The 18771-nt window shown below is 45.2% G+C and overlaps 1 long non-coding RNA gene across 1 annotated transcript in view; it reads left to right on the forward strand.

The window, feature by feature from the left end:
• LOC144772067 (uncharacterized) overlaps window positions 1-14288 on the forward strand; it is a 245660-nt gene extending 231372 nt beyond the window's left edge. Inside the window, exon 4 of the long non-coding RNA XR_013599628.1 lies at window positions 13885-14288. This is a non-coding gene — a long non-coding RNA (uncharacterized LOC144772067). The remainder of the gene's footprint in view (window positions 1-13884) is intronic.
• Window positions 14289-18771: the final 4483 nt, after the last annotated feature.

Below are 18771 nucleotides of genomic sequence, written 5' to 3' on the forward strand. Positions count from 1 at the left end.
TCATAATTGTTTGTTTTTGGTTCTGGGGAATTGTTGTGTTCTCTGGTCTGTACTGCATTTTTTTCCTGAATCTTGACCCTTTGGCCTGATTTTTTACTGTCACTGTTACTGATTTTTTTGTCCTGAATCCTGACCCTTTGCCATTGATTTTTACTTGCCATTGGGCCAGGTGCCGCTGCGCACTGGTAAGTTTGGGGTTGTGGGCACCTGGTGAGTTTCCTAACTCTTTACTTGGTTTCTTTTGCAGAGCATCACTGGGAAGAATCTGCTGTTGCAAGAGCCAGACTTGGGTCAGCTGCCGCAGCGCACTGGTAAGTTTGGGGTTGTGGGCACCTCTGGGGAATTTCATCGTTGTTTATTTTGGTTTGGGGCAATTGCTGTTTTCCCTGTGGGGCAAGGGACTGCAGCTTCAAGACTCATTGGCCCAGCTGCCGCAGCGCACTGGTAAGTTTGGGGTTGTGGGCACCAGGTGAGTTTCCTAACTCTTTACTTGGTTTCTTTTGCAGAGCATCACTGGGAAGAATCCGCTGTTGCAAGAGCCAGACTTGGGTCAGCTGCCGCAGCGCACTGGTAAGTTTGGGGTTGTGGGCACCTCTGGGGAATGTCATAATTGTTTGTTTTTGGTTCTGGGGAATTGTTGTGTTCTCTGGTCTGTACTGCATTTTTTTCCTGAATCTTGACCCTTTGGCCTGATTTTTTACTGTCACTGTTACTGATTTTTTTGTCCTGAATCCTGACCCTTTGCCATTGATTTTTACTTGCCATTGGGCCAGGTGCCTCTGCGCACTGGTAAGTTTGGGGTTGTGGGCACCTGGTGAGTTTCCTAACTCTTTAATTGGTTTCTTTTGCAGAGCATCACTGGGAAGAATCTGCTGTTGCAAGAGCCAGACTTGGGTCAGCTGCCGCAGCGCACTGGTAAGTTTGGGGTTGTGGGCACCTCGGGGGAATTTCATCGTTGTTTATTTTGGTTTGGGGCAATTGCTGTTTTCTCTGTGGGGCAAGGGACTGCAGCTTCAAGACTCATTGGCCCAGCTGCCGCAGCGCACTGGTAAGTTTGGGGTTGTGGGCACCAGGTGAGTTTCCTAACTCTTTACTTGGTTTCTTTTGCAGAGCATCACTGGGAAGAATCTGCTGTTGCAAGAGCCAGAATCGGGTCAGCTGCCACAGCGCACTGGTAAGTTTGGGGTTGTGGGCACCTCGGGGGAATTTCATCGTTGTTTATTTTGGGGCAATTCTTTCTCTTTCTTTGCACGTGGCTGACTGGACACGTTTTGGTCGAATTTGCACCACCCATGTAACTGTTGGCATGTTACATTTTCTATTTTCGGGCACTTAATTTGAGCTTTTCAACAATTGCTATGGCTTTTTCCCCCTGCGCTTTTCACACTGTCTGTTTGCTCAACACCGTTCGGGGACTGGCATTTGCCATTGCAGTTATGGCCCAACACGTTTGTCACTTTACTTGTGCCTCAGGGTTGCATGCATTTCTTATCGTTGAGCACCGGCGCTTTCTGAACTTTCCTTTCAACAATTGCCTTTCCCCCCTTTGAGGTGTCTTTAGTAATACCAACTATCTTTGTAGGTGAGTTAACTGACTGCGCCACAACCGGGAGATCTTCTGTTTTACAAGGGAGCAACAAGCCACCACAAGAAAAGCAGAATGGAGAAGTTTATGCAGCCTGCAAAGGGTGTGAAGCACAGATCACATCTGCCCACCCAGATAACCGCAGCAGACCGGGCCAGAGACTACAGCAATGTGATGCACGCTGATGGTGGGGTGCTGTTTTGCAGTGTGTGCAATGTGGCGGTGGACCACATCCGGAAACACACTGTGGATATGCATGTGCGGTCCCAAAAACATTTGAAGCGCTGTTCAGATGATCCTGACCTTCAATCTTCGCCGAAACGTGCACGCCAGATGACAGTGAACTCGCTATTCACCAAGAGTACAGCTGCCGGTGCCGCAAACCACAAAATGATAACTGAGTGGGTTAATGTCTGCACCGCGTTGAACATTCCGCTCAGCAAAACCGACCACCCTGTGTTGCGCAAGTTCCTGCACGAGCGAGTACGGAATGGTGGAGCGATACCTGGGAGTCATCAGCTGCAAGAACGGTATCTCCCAGAGAGATATACAAGTGCCAAGAACGAGCTGAAAGAGCTATTGAAAGATCAGAAGATTAGCGTTATCTTTGACGAAACACCAGATGTCGAAGGGCGGTGTGTTTTGAATGTGCTAGTTGGAGTAGTCTCTCCGCAGGGTGACCGTCAGATCCAAACCTACCTGGTGGACACAGTCTTCCTATCCCAGTGCAACCATGGGACTGTAGCACAAGCTGTTGTAAAGGTGCTCACAGAGTACAGCATAGACTTCCAGAACGTTGTTTCCTTCAACACTGACAATGCGGCATACATGCTCAAGGCATTCAACACAGTGTTGAGGAATCTGTACCCAAACTCCATCCACATCACCTGCTTGGCACACATCATGAATCTTGTTGGGGAGTCATTTAGGAAGCCTTTTGTGGAGCTGAATGCTTTCCTGCTGTACTTCTCCCGCATCTTTTATATGGCTGGCAGCAGAAAGAGAAGGTACCTGCACCATCTTGCAGAGAACCATGGGATGAAGGCACGGGTGGCACCTGACCCTTGCAGTACCCGCTGGAATTCTTGGTTCGCCGCAGTCCAGTACCACTGCAAGCACTTTCAGGCCTATGCTGGGTCTACCCCAGATTCCCTTGAAAATCTACAGAAGATTTTTAACACCGACCAAAGGGAGTGCATTAAAGTCCAATTGGACATTGTGGCAGAAAAATGCCAAAGCATTTTAAACCTGATGGAGCTATTCCAGAGTCAGACTCCAGTTACCATGAAGGTATACGATTATTTGGAGGACCTCCACATGAACTTAACCAACAATTCAGTCCTCACTGTGGAGTCACTAGAGCCGTTTGTACAGACCACTGCAGGGGCAAAACTAAGCCTGGCACAGAAAAAAAAAATTACAGCCCAGCTTAATGAAGCTTTTGAACATTCATTAGAAAAGGTGGCCAAATACATGGGGGAGGCCCAGCCAGGCATACAATTCTTGAAACAAGTGCGCCTCTTCAACCCTGCGCGACTCAGCATCCTGCCTAATGAGAAGAGTGCCTATTCAGCAATCCCTGGTTTCAGCGAAGTTCCCGATCAGGAGCTTCGCCTCTACTTTGACAATGTAGGGCCAGAAGCAGTGCAGGTGTCTGTTTCTGGACTTATTGACACCGACCTCTTTTGGCGTGGGCTGGCTGACCGCCTTCCAGCTCTTTCCCAACTTGCAGCTGTGTATAAGGACTGCGTCACAAGCTCTGCAGATGCTGAAAGGAGCAACAGTATATACAAAATTATTCTCTCTTCCAGACGACGGTCCCTTTCAGAGCAATCAATCCGGGCATTATTGTTTTTACACTACAACCAGCAGCACAATACTGGTCTTGATTTGGAGTGCTCGGAAGAACTTACCGTACTTGCCCAAGATTAACATGCCTTTTAATTAAAACAAATGGGCTGAATTGTAAATAAACAAAATGTACATAGCTCCATGTTGTCAAATAACTCAAACAGTAAGATATCTGTGTTTGGTGTTGCAAAAACCACAAAATAAAATGCCGCTAAATGCCGCTAAATTTCCATTTTTGTGCCGCTAAATTTTCATTTTTGTGCCGCTAAATTTGCCTATCCATGCCGCTATATCCTGGGGGGTCTGTATAGTGACTTCAACCCTCAACTGGACCGATAGATCTAGTCATCTGACCACTGCCCACACCTTGCCCACTCCATAAGACTGCAATCCTTCAGTGCCATTCGCTTATACATTCAGAATGCCTCCACCTCTTCTGCAATCTTCCCAGATGCTCGGAAACATACAACTGTCCTCCCTTTGCTGAAAACACTCTCTGTGGAGCCTTAAATGCTCGCCAACTACAGATCCATCTCCCGGCTACCATTTCCAGCAAAGGTCTTGAAAAAATCTTCGTCAGACACCTCACTGAATACCTCAGTGACCACCAACTTCTCAATGCCATTCCGTCTGGTTCAGACCCGACCACAGTATGGAAATGGCTCTTATCTTAACCACAGATGACATCCACATGACTCTGGATTTGACCCCATACACATTCAGAGCAATGTGGAGAAAGAAGAAAAGGGAGAGTGGGTAAAGGGAGGGTGTGTGCAAACAAAGGAGAGATATGGCAGCCCTCATCCTCTTGGACTTCTCCACAGTGTTTGACACAGTCGCCCACCCTATCTTCATCCAGTGCCTACACACATCAAAATTCAAGGACATGCACTCCAATAGATCTGCTCCTTCCGCAAGTATCCTCCATGAGCTCAACCCTCTTCAATGTGTACATGATCCCTCTAGGCAGCATCATCTGCTCTCCTCACATCAATGTCCCTCATATTCTGATGACATGCAGCTGATTGTCTCTCTCATGGACAAGACGCCCAATACCTGGATCAAGTACAATGTCTGTATGGCACATATTGCCCACTGGATGAAGGTCAACTATCTAAAGCTGGACACTGAACAACAGAGCTAGGAACGACACACACCACCCATGCAAGGAACTTCACGATATTCGTCAACATGACTGTCCAAGTCACTGTCATCATCGCCTCATCCTTTCATACCGTGAAGATGCTTTGGATGAATTTTAAATGGCTCTCAATCACCACCAGGAACACTATCACACATGCCCTGGTCACAAGCACGTTGGACTACTTGAACACCCTATATGCTGGGATCGACAAAAAAGTCACCAGAAGGCCGCAGACCATTCAGAACTCGTCAGCCACAATCATCTCAACCTTGCACGCCAAAACTCCCTTCGGACCACACCAGAAAGAGTTCCACTGGCTTCCAGTTCACAGCTTCCAGTTCACATACAAGTGCAATTCAAACTCCTCACTCACATTTTCAAGGCACTACTTCACACAAGCCCAGCATACATCAACAATCGCATCTTCTTTCACAAAGATTTCAGACACCACCACTCATTCAAACTAATGCTTACACACATCCCATGCCTATGGAACTCCAGCTATTGTGGTCGAACCTTGTCCTACATTGCTCCTAAATTGTGGAAGGACCTGTCACTACACATTGGAGCCTCCTCCTCCTCACTTCTTGAATTCCACATAGCATAACTTAACATAAAATGACATGACATAACATCATAGTTGTCCCATGCCCACCAAAGATTTTGACTTCTCTGCAATTATCCAATTTTTATCAGCACATAAGAAGTGGGACAGTCAATAAGGACAAGTAATATTGGTAAACATCTGGGCTATGCATTGATATAATTATATGACACGAGAGACCCAGTTCATTATCCAATATACATAATAGAGCGGTTTCCATAATGGCCATGAAACTTGGAGAATCATAATGGATTGATGGTGAATTTCTGACACCTTGGCACGTGTTTTAGACCTGCATTTTACTGGCAGAAGTATCGAGCATGGAATAACTGGAAGGATTTTTCAAGAATTTTCTCATTCAATTTTATTACAGTTCTTCAACCCACCATCGCACTGGTCCACTGACTACATACTGCTCTCTTGGCTCACACACAGACAGCAAGGCCTGAGAAATTGCCTTTGTCCTCAAGTTCCTCTGACAATGTGGGTGAGTGTGTGTATGTGTCAGTGGCTGGATGGGCATGTGCATGCATGGATGGAAGGAAGGAAGGAAGAATGAGTAAATGACTAAATGCATTCATAATTAATTGAGCTAAGCTGCAATATTGTAATGCAGAAATGATTAAACAATTGCAGAATATCTTTGGAACGTACCTAATGGGAATAAATAACTAAACACTAAAAATTTACAAATAATTAACAAATACAGAGAGTCTGATCACTGGCTGTAAACAGAGACAGACTTGGAAACCGGAATAAACCAACCTTGTTAGAAATTAAATTTTGCTCTCATAGAAGATGAAACTGGCTTTCGTGATTACTATGCCAAGTATGAAGCAAGGAGCAGACACTGTATCTGATTGTTTACCAGGACAAAAACTAGCTTCATACAATATACAGACTCTAAAAATGACTATTAGCTTCCTTCTTGAGCATTAAATGTACAAACAATATCTTGAGAACACACACAAGAAATATTGCAAGCAACTAGGTTTCATCAAATACTTTCATGTAAGCATTATTAGCAACATAAAAATGTTACGAGGCTGTAGAATGCCAACTATTAAACATCTATGATACTTCCATCATTCCAGAATAGCAATGAGTGTTCTGCCAAAAGATCATGGAAAGACTATATAAGTGTCTGAAATATTGTGATGTTAAAAACAAAGTGGATCAAAATATCGCAAACAAGATTATCACCTTTTATAATATGCGTTGATATTGTTATCATTACGTTTTATATGTTGATGTTATTATTATTGTTTTTTAAGTATAATTTGTGATTTTTTGGTTTGTAATAATATATTGCATTTGTTTTCAAATTGTTTGTAATTTGTTGGTATAATAATTTTAGGAGTGGATTGTTGGGTTTATAAGAGGATAGGGTCTAGAGTAATTTAAATTGTAAAATATTTCGTTGTAAAAGTTTTTTTAAATTGTTGTAATTTTTTTAAAATGTTATAATAAATTATTTGTATGTATTTTAAATAGAACTTATGTTTTATTATATAATGTTCAGATTGTTACATGTAATGTTTTTAATTTCACTTTAATATTATTATGTTTTATAAGAAATAAAAGAGTATCTTTTTGGTATATAGTTAGATTCTGGTTCCATGATAATTTTAAAATATTTTCATACTGATTTCAATAATATACTTGTATTAATTTATATATATTGGTTTCAAATTAAGTTTTTTTTTGTATTTGTTTTTTTCTTGCAATGGGGGTTTTTAATGTATGTTATTTAATTTTATAAAACTATTCATTTTTTAAGTTAGTTTTTACATTTAGTAATGTATTTTTAAAATGTATTATAGTTTTCATTTTGATAATCAGTAGATGCATTTATTGGTAGTTATCTAAATGCACTTTTTTTGTTCTTTTTTGGGATAGGTAAAATGTATTTTATTAATATGTTCTTTTTATAGGTTTTTACACTATGAGTGTGTGGTATTAGTTCATTTTCAGATTTAAAACATAGCATATTCCTTAATGTCATCTGGGAATAGTAAATGTGAAGCTCCAAAGGCCAAATATCTTCTGCAATGTGGTGGACTTTGGAGTTTAAATAGTACATTTTAACCCTTCAAAGTCTAACATTTTCCCCTATGTAGCCAAGTTTGCATTTGGGAAGAGTAAATCTTAACCCCCACACAGGGCCATAGTCAGAGATGGGGTGTTTGAGGGCCAGGCCACGCCATAATTTTCTTTGGCCTGCCCAAATGGCCAAAGCAGTTGGCACAGTATTTAGAGGTGCGGAAGTTCAGAAGGTGAATGAGCAATAAAAATTACTTAAAGTTTAGTGTTGATCTTGTTACATTTGCTGAAGGTTTCAAGACAGGTTAAATATCAGCCTAGGTCTTCTGACAAACTTTTGCTTATTCTTCTTACCAATGTTGTTTACATTTCTTCCTTTGACTTCAAAGTGAGAGAATTTGGTAAAGTGAACTATATGACAATCTTGCTGAGATCCAGACAGAGCCACTAAAATTATGCGGCAGAGGAGGCCCAAATTATGCAGCAATGTTGACAAAATTATGTGGAGAGAAAACTCAAATTATGTTGCTTAATGCAGCACATATTGTGATTCATCACGTTAGTACTGTCTGGGCAAAGGTTGCACTTCATTAGTACCAGTTTCATATTCAAATACAGCTATACGTAAGTGAAAGGTGACCAGTTAACATTGGCGAACGACCCTCCACTGCTCAGCAACACATGTTTCCACATTTTTAATGGCTTTTGATCTGCTTGAGCTAAAATAAAACTTGTTTTTGTTAAAATGTGCAGATTGTGCAGCAGATGGTTGATTATGTGATAAAAAGAACAAAATAATAGATATGCGAAAAATACCAGCAGTAGTGAAAGCACAGATAAAGCACATTTACTTTTTTAATTCTGTAGTGTGATGGAAACTAAGATTTTAATAGGATAAAAACAAATCTTGGTGATGCACAAATAATAAATATTGAATTGTTTTGTATTCCACAGATGAAAGGCACTTTCTACCCCTATGTGTGGCAATGAAGCGCTTAGCTATATGGGTAGCAAACTGTATCATAAAGGGTGGTGTGTTCCTAAAAGCACGTTATTTGTTTTGTGATCCTGAGCAAGGAAGCGTTTCGATGTCGTGCATGATGACCATCAAGGTGCGGTTATCATGCTATGTGATGCAGCATGTAGCAGTGTGGTGGATTATAAAGTGTAAGAGCCACAGACCCACAGTTTATGGTTTTTCAGTAAGCTGGCAGCTTTGAACAGCTCTGCATGTCACTTAACAGTATTTCTTATGGGATAGTCTGCTTAATTGGCTACTGCACTGGGTTGTTCAATCAGAAATGTTGTGTGTAATTGTGGACCAGAGTTGGCATGGCTGGAGGGAGAGCGAAGTGGAGACAATCCCAGGAATGGGCATTTTTAATTGCATCCCATACCTGAGTGTCATTCTGAGATATGAAGATGCGACCAAAGTGTACAGATATTAGGGACCTGCAGTGGTGGACAAGATTAGGTCCTCTGATTGACTTGCAGTGTGTGACAGATCTATTTAGTTATCCCATACCTGCTCATTTGGTGATGGCTGGTGTTGGACGTGGCCCTTTTTCCCCAAAGGTTTTCGCTTTTCCCCCTAGCTGTTGACCATGTGTCAGAAAATACCTGCTGCGCAATGGCGTGCGCAGCTTTATTTGTGCTGTTGTGGAGAAATGCTACTTTTAAAATGGATGCCATGGCTGTGTGTTGTGCCGCCTGACTGAGGTGGATTACCAGTCTAGTTGTTTGTTTCCCAGCAACCCCAGCTTTTTGAGGGAATCCTGGCACCCAGGGTGCTCTATACCTCCCCCTAATCCAGTTGTGACCAGTTCCCCAGGGAACCTTCCAGAAGCTTCAAGCCCTTTCTGGTAGGTGGGGTGAGGGGTGTATAAATAGCGGAGCTGGGATGCCATGTGCTCAGACTGAGCATGGACCTGAATGAGAGGGGACTCTCTGCCAGGAGGTACCCCCGCATGGGCCTGTAAGCTGACCCCTGTGCCGAACTGTACCCCTCTGCTGTCCACAGGGCTAGTGAGAGCCCTCTTACCGGAGTTAAGACTGCTGACCCAGGAGGAGTGCCACTTTATGCAGGATGACTGTTCCTAAGAACTGCGGCCCTGTACTGATGAATGCCCACTGATCGCTGATCTTGCCCAGTAGGGCCTGACGCTCTCCTGCCCCGGTGCCTCCTGAGCGCTACAACTGGGCCCTGCCTGCTGGCTAGCGCCTGGAGAAGAAGAGCGTTGTATCTGTGTTGCCCAGTAGTGCCTGCTGCTCTCCTACCTAGCTCCTCGTGAGCGCTACAGTTCTAGTTGATGGGACCTAGAGCCTGTGAAGCGCTTCAACTGGATTCCAGCAGTGACTGTACCCAGAAGGAGGTGAGGAGTGTGGGCACCACTTCCTACATTGCCAGGAGAGAGAAGCGCTACATGTAAAGTGCCAGGGGACGAGGAGCGCTGCAATGTTATTTTTGTGGGACTTAGCTCTACACCCTTATTCCTGCTGTCTAGCGTGTGGTGAGGGCTCCAGCTCTATCTGCATACTGCCAAGAAGAAGGTGCGTGGGTCCTGCAGTGTGTGTGAGAGCTGGTTGTTTCAAAAATAGCGGGAGCCTACTCCGCATTTTGCCGCCCTCGCGGTTGTCCACATTGCTTTGTGTGCTATTGAAAACAGTGGGTGCCTACCCCGTGGGTGTGCTGCCTCTGAACGTCTTAAGGAAAATACAGTGGGTGCCTACCCCGCGTTTTAGTGCCCTTTCGCGGGTGCCTACCCCGCTTCCTGCCAATTTCACCGAGCGTGTGCCCAGCCCGTGTGTGCCGCAACGTGGTGCTCATTGAAGTCAGCCGGAGCCCACCCCGCACTTCAACACTACCTGAAATCGCGGCTGGTCGCAACAATAACTGCATATTTTAAACTGAAGGTGGGAGCCCACCACGTACTTCAGAATCGACCAGGATCACCGTCGCTGACCCAGGAGCGCCACGCGGGCTTCCCTGTGATGTCAGGGGAGCCGCGCTGGGATTGGCACCGGCGGGAGCAACTCCAGAAAGTCCTGCCCTGCAGAGCCAGAAGCGGGAAGTGCGGAGCCTTGTGAGCCTTGCAACGAAGTCCCGGGCCCCAGGAGAGGGCCTGGGTGAAGCCCAGTGAATTGTGGCCACAGTAGGAGGGCGGGAGCCTACTCTGCCTCCCTCAAGCTGCATACCCCAAGGCCCGGGCCCCCCCCCCAAGAGCAGGACCCGGGAAAGAGAGGAGTTGCTGCCTGCAGCAGGAGAAGCGGGCTGTGACCAGGCCAAGAAGACACAAAGGGGGCTTAGGAGCGGACGTCCGGAGCCTGCCCTGAGAGCTTGGTGAGTGGGGCTCTGTCTGCTAGCAGATGGGGGGTGTCGGTGCACATTGCCAGTGCCCACCACCGGTGCCAGTGCGCAGTTGATTCCTCAGCTGCCCCACTTAATAGCGAGCAGCTGCAGTGTGGACAAGTCTGCGGACTCCTGAGTCCTAGAGAGGTGCTCCAACGGACCTGTGCTGACTCTATCTGACACAACTGCCCTGCTGGACAGTGGGCAGTTGTGACGTTTGGGGACATTGGTAATCTGAGGGCCCCAGGAGAGGGGCTCCTAGGCGACGTGACTCCAGAGGTTACCCTGCACTGTAATGGGTACTGATGTTTGGGGTTACAATGGATGCACCACTATGTTAATGGCCTACTCTAATGTTCACAGTACTGAGATGCCCCATGTACATAGGTTTAGGCTGATGTGATGCATATTGGGTGTCCCTGCTTGACCTACTAGGGCCATGCCATGATGTATGTGTAATGTGTTCCATGCTTACATTGCTAATGATTTCTGCCCCATGCTAATGGGATTTATACCTAATGGGTTATTTCCCCATTAGTTATACCCATTTATGCCTTTGAAGTGGAGAGGCCTTTGTAGTGCACAGAGTCCCTGCCTTCCTGCCCTGGCTCCAGACTCATTACAGAGGGGTATGCAGCCCTTTGTGTGGGCATAGTTCACCACCCATTCATGTGTAAATGTCAGCCCCTTCCTCTGATTTTGCCCAGAATGGCCCAACAGAATGTGGATGTCCCATCAGTCAAAACTAAGCTCCCTTTGTATGTGATTGTCTAGAGGGAATGCGCAAAGCCCATCTGTCACCCACCCCAGACATGTATTCAGAGACAGGCAGAGGCACCAACTGGCTAAAGTAAGAAAATGCCAACTTTCTAACGAAGGAAAATACAGTATGAGTGTCAATAGGAGATTAGAGGCACATTTTAAATGATGCTGTTTGAAAACAATTTAGGAGGTATTTATCTATTCACTACGAGGATATTTTTATTTTGGGGTACGTTTATTCTTAGCACGGCATGATTCAATTTGTTTTATTTAGTCCTTTAATAATTGGACATGATTTAGGAGGTATGTATTTATTCACTTTGGGGATATTTTTGTGTTAGGGAATGTTTACTCTTAGCACAGGCATGAGTTTGTTTGTTTTATTTAGCCCTTTAGTAATTGATTAATTCACACTGTTTTATGCTGGATGTACAGTTTTTGTTTATTCAGGGGAGATATGGGAATGTAACAAAGACTGTATTTATCAAGTATGGCGTTCTGAAAATATATTATGATTACAAGTAGAATGTACTGGTAATATATGTATCATCTGTTTCCTTGCAGTTACCTCTGATGAAGGGCATAGGCTGCCCGAAATGCATTGGATTTTTCAATTAAATTAATGTCACGTTATATGGAGAGGTGAATCCCCAGAAGTTGTTAATGAAAGGCCTGGATATGCATTCATTGAACATGGAACTTAAAGATTTGAATTATGTTTGGGCATAAATTAATTACGCAATGAGTCTTGGCAAATAAATTGGAAGTGCTTTCTTGGCAGTGCATCTTGTGCTGGGTCTTGACGAGGTTCCGCTACCATTGAAGCTTTCTAAAAGTGTCATTTTCAGAATTACAATTCAAAATCTAACTTCACCATACGTTAGGATTTTAATTTGTGATCCCAGAGACCCCAAACCTGGGGTTCCTATCTCATCCCAATTGGAAGTTACACTTATAAGATGCATTAAGGTAATTCCACTAATTGTTCTACCAGGACATGTAAAATTTAAAAGTACATGTCCTACTTTTTAAATACACTGCACCCTGCCCTTGAGCTGTTCAGGGCCTTCTTTAGGGGTGATATATATGTATCAAAAAGGAAAGTTTGGGCTTGGCAAGAGGGTTAAATTGCCTGCTCGACATGGTAGTTTTAAATTGCACACACAGGCTCTGCAAGGGCAGGCCTGATGCATTAGAAAAGGGATACTGAAGAGTGTGGCACAATCAGTGCTGCAAGCCCACCAGTAGCATTTAATTTGCAGGACCTGGGCAAAAGTAGTGCAGTTTACTAGGAACATATAAGTAAATGAATTATGCCACTTGTAGATAAGCCAATGTTACCATGGTTAAAGAAGAGAGCACAAGCACTTTAGCACTGGACAGCAGTGGTAAAGAGCAGAGAGTCCTAAAGCCAGCAAAAACAAAGTCAGCAGAACATGCTGTCAGAAGGCAAAAAAAACAGGGGAACCATGCCAAGGATCTAACTGAGGGGATATGATGGATCACTGTGGACCGTCACTGTTTTGTGTATGAGGAGCTAATATTAAAGGTGGTACCAACCCTAGCTCACTGTCACAGTTGAGAGACCAGAAATTCAATGGGCCTTTGCTGAACTACCTTCTCAACTTTCACATATGATTTGGTAAACAAGAATTTGCTATGTGAAAAAATTCCACAACTGTGCAAGACATTGAGTCATGTTGTTCCTAAACCAGCAACTTTCATAATGTTAGTTACTCTTGATACATAAGTGATTGTCGCTAACTAAACCCACCAGCCATTCAGAAGTAATGTCCAACCAGAAACCTCTAGATTTCAATATGGCATGGTGCTTTGATTATCTCATTTTACTTAGGCAGAGTTATCACAAGTTAGGTATGACTGACATTGCTTAAGCATAATCTGGCCTTTTATGAAATATAGCCTGGGGAGATATTGTATCTGCTCTGGAAATTGTTATTTTGTTTACAGGAGACAGATAGTTTGTTAGGTTACTGTGCCTGCTGCAGAGGGGTGCAAATGCCCAATCAGTAGTGTGAATCTGAAATGACCCAATTTAGCCTGCCATGTCACATGTCACAAAGGGATGCTGTAACAGGCTATCTAGCTTTAAAAAATGATTCAATATATAGACAATCCTGCCATGGTCAACACACTGAGGATGTATCTTCCTCGACCAAATAGTGTTGAAACCATAATTAAGCAATCTGAGGACGAAAGCATTTGTATAGTAATTGAACTCTAGAAATCTCTGCAGAGTATCAAATCTCCGCAGAACATCTACTGACATTTTCTGATTTTTGTATATTTCAATTTAAGATTTGTGTAGTATGAATCTGCTTTTTGAAATGTATTGACTCCTGTGACATTCTGCTTTATTGTTATCTAATTTACTGGTATATCTAATAAGTTGTTGTTATGTTGCCCTATGTTAATGCACACTAGTTGGTGAATATTTGGGGATGTGTTTTATTGGGAGAAATGTGGGAACAATGGGTGGAAAGAATTTTATGGATCATAACAGATTTTGTAATTTCCCTTCACAGAAATATGAGAAAAATCTATGATTCAGACAACGCTAGGCGATTGCCGGATATTCTGGGTAAGAAACGGCATTGGGATCCATGCAAGCTACACCACTCCAGACTACCCTTGTGTCATGAGGACGAGCTCCCTGTCGTTCCGCCAATCAGGAGAGGCCTCGTCATCTGCCGCCGTCCAATCAGCGGATCCGGAGGCAGTTAAGGAAGTGCCGGGGGATTCCACCAGCGCGGAACCTGCTGGGGAGACGCCGACCCACGAGGAGAACGCCAAGACCAAGGAAGATGGAAGGGAGGACGCGCTACAGCCGGGATTGCCAGAGGAGAGATGCGACAAGCCAGGAGGCCCACGGACCCACGAGCCGCCCTGCCACACTTCCAGGGGAGAAGTGTGGCTAACCAAGGTACGAGGGCGTATGCTAGGGTTATTCACCACACGGGGTGGGACGGGGTAGAACGAGGGTGGTCACAGGAATCCTCACGTTCCCCAGGCACCCGTTCAGACTGACTCTAAGCTACAAGGTGGTGGAACCCTGGTGATCCCTCACTCCCCCTTCCCCCTCTACCGTCTGTACCCTTGGTCCGCCACTAACGAGGCTGTTGTATGTTTCTTTCCTCCCTGACTGCAAACCGGAGCCGAGAAGCCCCAGAGGGAGAAGACGGGGATCCTTGAGAATAAAGCCCCGGACAAGACGAACCAACGGCCGGAGGACTGTTGTAGACCTGTTCATTTCTCTGCCCACGGGCAAACACCCTTATATGACAATAAATCGGTTATATGACATTCGCAGCCTGTAGAGTCCTTACTACCCCGGCCCAGCTGTCACACCTGGGTACCTTGTATTAAGAAAAGTCTGGGCTTGGCAGGTGTTTCTGGGTGCTGGCTGAGGCTTGACTTACATATCGTAGCTACCCACATCACTAGAACTGGTCAATTTGCAAGGCAAAAAGGTTTTCTTGTGTCTTGGATGGCTTAGGGGGCCTTTCCTTTCACAAGCAATAGCTCAGGCACACAAGTGGGGTACTAATGTTATTGGGAGAAGTGTAGGAACGCTGTGTGGTAAGACTTGTGGACCCCCTCAGATTCCATTAGAGCTGACTGCTTTCACTTTTGTTTTGATATGTAACATGAGTGCACACAGCATGCTGATCAATACACTAAAATAAAGAATCTAACTTGGGATGCATGGGAAGCATTTCCTTCACATGCCCACATTGATTATGGAAAATACATTTTGGGGGGTGTTTTTACCAGAGATGTTTTCTTTTTCAGTACTGTGGATGACCTGTCGAAGTCCACAGCAATTGTGAAGGTAGACTGGTGAAAGTCAACGAGTCATCGTCTGACCTAAAGCAGTTAAAACCCATAAAATCCATGTAGCCTGGTGTCCTGTCCAACAGAAATCGACAACAATCTGCAGGGATATGATGGCCACATTGCACTCACTTCTTTGTTCCATGATTGTAGAGGAGTTTTTAGTTCCAGGAGGACACCAGGATGGCAGGATTCTGACCCTAGGGAACAGCAAAAAGCACAGCGGTCACAGGAAGTTGGCAAGGGCTGCTAATGGACATGCCTAGCCAAGAGAAAGTTTCAGTACTTGCTCTCTAGAGAAGAGGGCTGGAGATAGATTAAACACATACTGAGAAGAACAAAAAAGATACACATAAGATAGAGAGATTAGGAGCAAAAGAAGTTTGCGAGAAGAAATGGAGAGTAAATTAAAAAAAGCAAGAGAGAGCAGGAAACACAGGCATGGAAAGATAGATGCAGCAGCACACAGAAAGGGATGGTAGGGAAAAGCTTGACAGAGGCAGTGGGGACAGAGATTGGGATGGAATAGAGAAAGTGAGAGAAGCCGAAAGGAGCAAAATGAGAGCTAGGTGTACATGGAGAAATGGTTGTGGGAGATTTTAAGTGGAAATTATAGCTTATTGTGGTTTGGTCTATACACCTGGCCCAATATCATTTCAAAATACACTTTTGCACTTTATTTTCTAAAAGGGATCTTAGTGTAAGATCAAAAAATCACCTTGCATAGTGGGCTTTAACATCCTAATAAAGTCTGACCATTGTTACTTAATCCACATTACCTTTTGGAAATTGCTTAACAATGGCAACCTCTTGTTTGGCCATCTCGCTGGTAGGAGGAGCAGTGTGCGACCATATTGGATTGTTGTTTATTAAGGCTCCCTTGAGCCGGTCGAGCTCATGGTTACGCACCTGCGCGCCCCGAGAGGTATCAAGACCTGAGAACACTTTTGGCAGCCTACGCAGCAGCCCCATACACACGCCTATTCCCTGCTGATGAGAGGTAACGACCTCGAAACACATGTCCAGGGATGGCCAGCACAACGGTGGATATACTCGACATTTTTTCCAGAAGCGCACACGCTGGAACGAACTGCATTTACCATAATGCCCAGGGGCCATCTCGCTGGTAGGAGGAGCAGTGTGCGACCATATTGGATTGTTGTTTATTAAGGCTCCCTTGAGCCGGTCGAGCTGACGAGCTCATGGTTACGCACCTGCGCGCCGCGAGAGGTATCAAGACCTGAGAACACTTTTGGCAGCCTACGCAGCAGCCCCATACACACGCCTATTCCCTGCTGATGAGAGGTAACGACCTCGAAACACGTGTTCCAAATGGCCAGCACAACGGTGAATATACTCAACATTTTTTCCAGAAGCGCACACGCTGGAACGAACTGCATTTACCATAATGCCCAGGGGCCATCTCGCTGGTAGGAGAAGTGTGCGACCATATTGGATTGTTGTTTATTAAGGCTCCCTTGAGCCGGTCGAGCTGACGAGCTCAGGGTTACGCACCTGCGCGCCGCGAGAGGTATCAAGACCTGAGAACACTTTTGGCAGCCTACGCAGCAGCCCCATACACACGCCTATTCCCTGCTGATGAGAGGTAACGACCTCGAAACACGTGTCCAGGGATGGCCAGCACAACGGTGGATATACTTGACATTTTTTCCAGAAGCGCACACGCTGGAACAAACTGCATTTACCATAATGCCCAGGGGCCATCTTGCTGGTAAGAGGAGCAGTGTGCGACCATATTGGATTGTTGTTTATTAAGGCTCCCTTGAGCCGGTCGAGCTGACGAGCTCATGGTGACGCACCTGCACGCAGCGAGAGGTATCAAGACCTGAGAACACTTTTGGCAGCCTACGCAGCAGCCCCATACACACACCTATTCCCTGCTGATGAGAGATAACGACCTCGAAACACGTGTCCAAGGATGGCCGGCACAACGGTGGATATACTCGACATTTTTTCCAGAAGCGCACACGCTGGAACGAACTGCATTTACCATAATGCCCAGGGGCCATCTCGCTGGTAGGAGGAGCAGTGTGCGACCATATTGGATTGTTGTTAACCTCTTGTTTTTTGTTACTATATGCTCTTGGTGAGATGTGCTGACGCCTCCTGCTTAATGCATATCAGCCATGTCTGCATTTGGTGATATGGTAGCTGGAAACGACAAACTACTTGCTGAAAAGTCTAAGGGGCTCATTGCGATTGCGGTGAATCCGCCACCGGCTGCCTGCTGCTGGCGGATTCACCGCCGACTTGCGGCCGTTCTCCGCTTGTCAAATTATGATGGCAGGCGGTTTGCTGGCAGACAGGAAATTCCGATTGCCTGGCGGACCTGGGAAGCATACCTAGAATGGTGACGGTGCCTAACAGGCACCATCCGCTATATTAGGATACCTCATCTCTGCCAGTCTTGAATGGTGGTTCACCCGCCATTCAAAGGCTGGCTGAGATTGACTTTGGGGCCTGTTGCGGGCCCCCCTTCAGCGGGGGCACTTTTCTTCTGGACTTGGGGGGCACCGTAGCATTGCCCTGCACTTTGTGGCAGGCACAGCATGGTGCCTGCCACGTAGTGCAGGGAAATCCAAACCCTGCACTTTTACCATTGCGGCAGGTGCTGTGGCCTGCAGCACCCGCCGCAATGGTAAAAATGCCCAATGCGACCGGCATTGTGGCGGTCGCATTGTAATCCCATGGGCAGGACAGCCGCCATATCGGCGGACGGTCCCAATTCCCTTGATGATGGCGGATGGACTCAAGTCAGTCCGCCATTGTAATCAGCCCCATAGTACTATTCAGGAGGGGATTTAGCTTTCTAGGGGGCATATACATATGGCAGTCTCTTAACTGTTTCATAACATGAATCTTGACTGTTTTCCATTTCCAGTACACACGGCAGACTTCCATTCTTTCTACATTCACCACTCAGAAATGCCCATGCTCATCCAAGCAATGTTAGGCACATAGATGGTCCCACGTTGAGGATTCTAAGCAAGGCATCTTCTGCATGTGAAAGAGTTGAGAATGTCCATAATTCTGGAAGTGGAGGGCTCTGTGTTATCCAAATGAAACATACTATTCAAGCAGTATCAAACAGAGATGTTTTCACAGAGCAGGATTCTAGATGCAAACTGTGAAACCACCCCTCACAGCCTTAGGGAAGCCCTGCTGACTGCCCAGCTACGGCTTCTCTAACTGGAGATGGAGCTAGTGTCCTCAGTCAGGCCACAGACCTCAAACAAACTAATTCTGGGCTCACCTAATCACCTATCCATTACCATGCCTACCTGTCTTGCTAGTCTATATCTAACGAAGTTCTCCTTCTGTACAACACCTTTCACATAACGTGACTGTAACTACGAGAGGTGTATTTCAATGTTGGAGCCTTCTTCAAGCTGATGCACTTTTGTCTGGTTCTTTCAAACCAAAGAAATCTTTTGTCACATCCTTAAAGTGAAATTAATTGTGAGAACTTCTCCTGTAAAATGATATTTCAATTCTATTTAGTTTGCACGATTGCTGCAGTCCTGAAAAGTTTAAAACACATTGTTCGCCACTAATTT

Source organism: Lissotriton helveticus, chromosome 8 (genome assembly GCF_964261635.1).
Source record: "Lissotriton helveticus chromosome 8, aLisHel1.1, whole genome shotgun sequence".
Classification (NCBI taxonomy): Eukaryota; Metazoa; Chordata; class Amphibia; order Caudata; family Salamandridae; genus Lissotriton; species Lissotriton helveticus.